Source organism: Caretta caretta, chromosome 18 (assembly GCF_965140235.1).
Source record: "Caretta caretta isolate rCarCar2 chromosome 18, rCarCar1.hap1, whole genome shotgun sequence".
In the NCBI taxonomy this organism is placed as follows: Eukaryota; Metazoa; Chordata; order Testudines; family Cheloniidae; genus Caretta; species Caretta caretta.
The window spans coordinates 3248467-3254253 of NC_134223.1; positions in this window are offsets into that span (position 1 = coordinate 3248467).

Genomic DNA, 5787 nt, shown 5'->3' on the forward strand with positions numbered 1-5787 from the left:
CGGCCCGCACCGGCTAGCCACCCCGCATGCACCGCCCACTAGCTCATTCACTGGCTGCGGAGCTTGACCGTCACGCGACGTGCAAACTCATTGGCTTCTAAAAATCCGCCCACGCGGTCACTGACGCACCCATTGGATACGGCGCCTGCCCCTCATCGAACGCTCTCAGTTATTGGGTGCTTCTATCCCGCACACACAGCTCGCTAACATCTATTGGCCGCAGAGCCGGCCTCTCATATAACGCGCACACCCATTGGCTGTACGAATCAGCGCCGCCGGGCCTTTTTTCGGCCAGTTTCATTACTCCTCCCTTGCGGAGCGTGATTGGTGCAGCAGCGCCGCTGATTCCGCCGCCTGGAGAAGGCCGGGGGTGGGAGAGCGCTGGGTTACAGCAGGGGGTGGGGAGCCGGCGGGCCCGCAGCACGTGCCCTGGCTTGAACTGGTTTCAGAGCAGCAGCCCTGTTAGTCTGTATTTGCAAAAAAAGCAGGAGGACTTGTGGCGCCTTAGAGACTAGCCAATTTATTTGAGCATGAGCTTTGTGAGCTAGAGCTCACTGGTGTTCCCCTGGGGCTGCCCTGCTCCCTGGCCAGTCTGTGGGGAAGGGGCCTGGCTTTCCTTTAGGTGGGAAACAGCTGGGTCTGTGTGAGCGCTGGGCGCCTGGCTGGGATAGGGCGTGCAGGTGGGGGTACCTAGGGCCTACAGAGACCCCCCCCCAGGGTGTCCCCCAGCCTGGCACAGAGACGCTCCCCACCCTAGGGTGTTCACCAACCTCACGCCGGTCCGACGCCGTTCACACACGCGTCTCTGAGGGCCCTGCTGCGACTCTGGGCAGTTCGGCATCAGGCCTTGTTTACGCTGGCGTATTATAGCGCTGAAAAAACACCCCTCTGAGCAATGCAAGTTTCAGCGCTGTAAAGTGGCAGCGTAGACAGTGCACCAGCAGGAGCTACTCTTCTCCTGGGGGTGGGTTTTTTACAGCGCTGGGAGTGACTACATAGCCACATTAAAGCACTGCCATGAAGAGACACCCTCAGTCCACTCTGAGGCGACTCCCCTGAGGCATGAGCACTTCCTCTAGGCTTGGAAGGGAGGTGGTTTCCGTAACGAGGTCGAATGTGGCTTCAGATGGGATGTCAGGCCACGGTAGAGGCTGGTGTTGGCAGTGGAATCTGAGACCTAGACTGTGAGCATCAGGACTAGGTTGACGTAAGTGCTTTTGCAGCACATGTAGCATGCATCCAACTGCTGTGTGCTCTAGGAGATGGAAGTTGTTTTGGACCTCACTTTTGCATTTGGCATATAATCATAGAATCTCAGGGTTGGAAGGGACCGCAGGAGGTCATCTAGTCCAACCCCCTGCTCAAACCAGGACCAATCCCCAACTAAATCATTCCAGCCAGGGCTTTGTCAAGCCTGACCTTAAAAACCTCAAAGGAAGGAGATTCCACCACCTCCCTAGGTAACACATTCCATGCTTCACCACCCTCCTAGTGAAAAAGTTTTTCCTAATATCCAACCTAAACCTCCCCCACTGCAACTTGAGAGTAATGCCTCATTCTGTCATCTGCTACCACTGAGAACAGTCTAGATCCATCCTCTTTGGAACCCCCTTTCAGGTAGTTGAAAGCCGCTATCAAATCCCCCCTCATTCTTCTCTTCCGCAGAATAAACAATCCCAATTCCCTCAGCCTCTCCTCATAAATCATGTGTTCCAGTCCCCTAATCATTTTTGTTGCCCTCCGCTGGACTCTTTCCAATTTTTCCACATCCTTCTTGTAGTGTGGGGCCCAAAACTGGACACAGTACTTCAGATGAGGCCTCACCAATGTTGAATAGAGGGGAACTATCACGTCCCTCAATCTGCGGCCAGTGCCCCTGCTTGTATATCCCAAAATGGCATTGGCCTTCTTGGCAACAAGGGCACACTGTTAACTCATATCCAGCTTCTCATCCACTGTAACCCCTAGGTCCTTTTCTGCAGAACTGCTGCCTAGCCATTCAGTCCCTAGTCTGTAGCGGTGCATGGGATTCTTCTGTCCTAAGTGCAGGACTCTGCACTTGTCCTTGTTGAACCTCATCAGATTTCTTTTGGCCCAATCCTCTAATTTGTCTAGGTCCATCTGTATCCTATCCTTACCCTCCAGCATATCTACCTCTCCTCCCAGTTTAGTGTCATCTGCAAACTTGCTGAGGGTGCAATCCATGCCATCCTTCAGATAATTAATGAAGATATTGAACAAAACCGGCCCCAGGACCGACCCTTTGGGCATTCTACTTGATACCGGCTGCCAGCTAGACATGGAGCCATCGATCACTATGCGTTGAGCCCGACGATCTAGCCAGCTTTCTGTCTACCTTATAGTTCATTCATCCAGCCCATACTAGGTGCTTTTGAAAATCCCATTATTCTGTATATACTTGGGAGAGAATCTCAAACCACACCAACTGTGAGGGATTTTCAGCACGCTCATTCTCTTCAGTTAACCTCTCAGGCATCGGTCTGTACAATCACAGCAAGTCTCTGTCTCTGAGATATCAACAGACAAGTCTGTGATTATGTGCAAGTTAGGAGTCATTTGACAAGTGCAGCAAAGGTCATTGTGGCACTCTGTACTTCAAATCAGCACCCTGGAACCCCCATATTCACCTCTGTCATTTAATTATGATTTGTTTTGTATAAAGTATGCCTTGTGAGGTATCATTTTAAAAGTCTTGATCTTTGAACATCAATATCCTATTGGATTGTATGTGCTATTGTTGTATGTGGAGTTAACAAAGTTTTGCTATGTGTGCGCAACTGAAATAGGTTGTGAGGTTGGGAACACAGGTACAACAGTGGAGTAGCCAGACATGCTGAGAATCCACTAGTCCCAGAATTGTATACAATGGAGACTTCTCAGAGAGAGCACGGAGACAATGGAGAATGCTTAACCAAGTGGGGAAACTACGCTTACTACTTATAATCACTTAAAATCTATCTTTCTGTAGTTAATAAGTCTGTTTTATATTTTATCCAAAACCGTGTGTTTTGGTTGAAGTGCTTGGGAAATCTCAGCTCAGTTACAAAGGCTAGTGTGTGTCCTCTGCATATCGAGGGGGGACAGACTGGGTAATGAACTTACACTGGTCAGGCTTCTGACTAAGGCAAGTTGGCACAGTTCTGGGGTACAAGGCTGAGGAGCTGGGGGGAATTGGCTGTGGCCTCTCTATTGTTGATTCATGAGTGGCTGGGAGAAGCATTCATGTAACTCAATTGAGTGTCCCCCGGCCTGTGGATGTTTATGTAAGTACAGTACTTGCTAGAGGTTTGTAGCTTGCCAACAGCATCACAGTGTGAAGGATACCTCAGGTTGGTGGGTCCCTAGCCTCGGTTTTACCAGTAACTGGGAATAGACGACAGGGGATGGATTACTTGATGATTACCTGCTCTGTTCATTCCCTTTGAAGCAGCTGGCATTGGCCAGTGTCAGAAGACAGAATACTGGGATAGATGGACCTTTGATCCATAGGCGTGGACTGTGTGGATACTCTGGGGCTGAAGCACCCAAGGGGAAAAAATGGTGGGTGCTGAGCACCAACCAGCAGCCCCCCATCAGCTCCCCCTTACCCCCACCCCAGCACCTCCCACCCACCAGCAGGCCCTGCAGCTCAGCGCCTCCTCCCCTTTCCTGCTGCAAACAGTTGTTTCGCAGCATGTTGGGGAGTGGGGGAGGAGCCAGGATAGAGTATACACAGGGGAGGGCGCTGAACTGGATGAGAAGAGGCAGATGTTGGTGGAGCAGGGGCAGGAAGAGGCAGGGCATGTGTGGGGCCTTGGGGGAAAGGGTTGAGCACCCCAGCACTTTGAAAAGTTGGCGCCTGCACTTTAGTCTCACCCAGTATGTTCATTCTTATGTGGGAGAGAGGGCTTAGCGATCCCACAGTTCAGGTTGCACCCTGGGAACCCCATAACAGTCATCTTGGGACAGGAGAATGTTGTGTAACCAGTTCACAGTCTAAGATCTGAGAAGTCCTTTCTTCTTCAAGAGAAATTGTCTTGGGGCCAAGACGATAGTGTGTTACAGGGTCTGGCTGACTAGTGCAGACTTGGCCCTTTCAATTTGTTGCGGAACAGGGAATATTTAATTGAACACTAATTTCCCATAAAGTTGATACTCCCTCCTTCCATAGAGGATTTTAAAGACCAGGATTGTACTTGGTTATCTTCCTTGAGATCTGATAGGGGAGCACTTTTACCAACCAGCTATGACTAAAAGCATCTCTGTATTCACACCCTACATGACTATTGTAATAATCTTTGTGCAAAATATGGCTTGTAAGGTATCATTTGAAAACAAATAACTCACTGATCAATAATATCATAGTGAAATGTATGTAGCAATATTATATGTAATATCATGAAATCCCCCAGTATGATATTATTAGCACATGTCCAAAACCACATAATCCTGCCTATGCAAAAGTTGTTAAACAGGTCTATCCTAAACAAAGGCATGTGTGTTTACCTCAGTTTACATATAAGTAGTAAACAGGGTCCTCAGACAGCAGGGGGAGGAGATGGCAGGAGACATAGCAAATTTGCATTTCAGCAAACACAGGTGGGGAAGAAAAGGCATGGAGCCTCCCCTTCACCACCAGACTCTGTATCACCTTCTTTACTGTTTGAATAAACCTAACTTTGAATGGTAACCCGCAAAGGTTCACTGGACTATAAAAAAGTGCAGAATCCCAAATTTTCTCTTTCACTTAAGAAGACAAAGGCACCAGCACCTTGGGGTCTCTAGGAGAGATCCTGACCAAGGAAAGGGTCAGTCACCATCTTGCAGGAACACTGCGGGTGAGAAAGGTCATCTTAAACAACATCTTGAACCAGAAATTGCTCGATAAAATTTTAGACTTTTAGATGCATTTTCACTTTTATCTGCTTGTAACCATTTCTAACTTTCTCTGAGATGTGATTTCACTTAAAATCCAATTTTTTTTTAATAAACTTGTTTTATTTTCAATCTAAACCAATCCAGTGGTATTTAAACTGAACTGTTTGGTAACTCTAGTTAAAATAGCAAACTTGACTAGCGTAAGGACAGGGGCAATAGATCTTAATATCTGAACTGTCCAGGAGAGGTTTGGACTGTGCAGAACAAACGTTTTGGGGAAAACTCGGGATTGGGAGTGTGTTGGGGTCACCCTACCAATAGTAACCAAGGCTGCTTGACTGGAGTGTTGCTGACAGGCTGCTGAGGTTAGAGATGCTGGACCAAGGCTGCAGCTATACACAGACCTTCAGGGTCTGCCCTGCATGCGTTTTGGCTGGTTGTGAGTGGCCTAGGTTGGGAGCTACAACAGCAAAGCTTTGTGAGGCACCCAAGTTTGTGAGGCAGGTGGTGACAGACCCCCTCGCTGGTCTGGATTGCACCCCAGAATCTGACACCAGCATCCAGTTTTGCCTTCTGTTTTGTACTGCTCATCAGCTGTTTTATCCTCTGGTGGCACAGAGAGATTTCAGGCAACAGTATTTTCACTGCAGAGGCTCAGATGCAATATGTATCATATTGAAAAAATAGATCAGTGAATTCAAGCCTTCTCTTCCACTGGCGGCTGTTACTCCTATGAACTTTCCAACCCTTATTACTGAGCAAAGCCTCATAGTTCCATGCTGCATGCAAAACCAACTATCATTGTCTCCATTCCACAGATAAGGTAACTGAACAATTGCTCTCAGTCATCACTGTTAGAGCTAAGAACAGAACCCAGATCTCTAATAGGGGAGACCAGATCTCATCAAC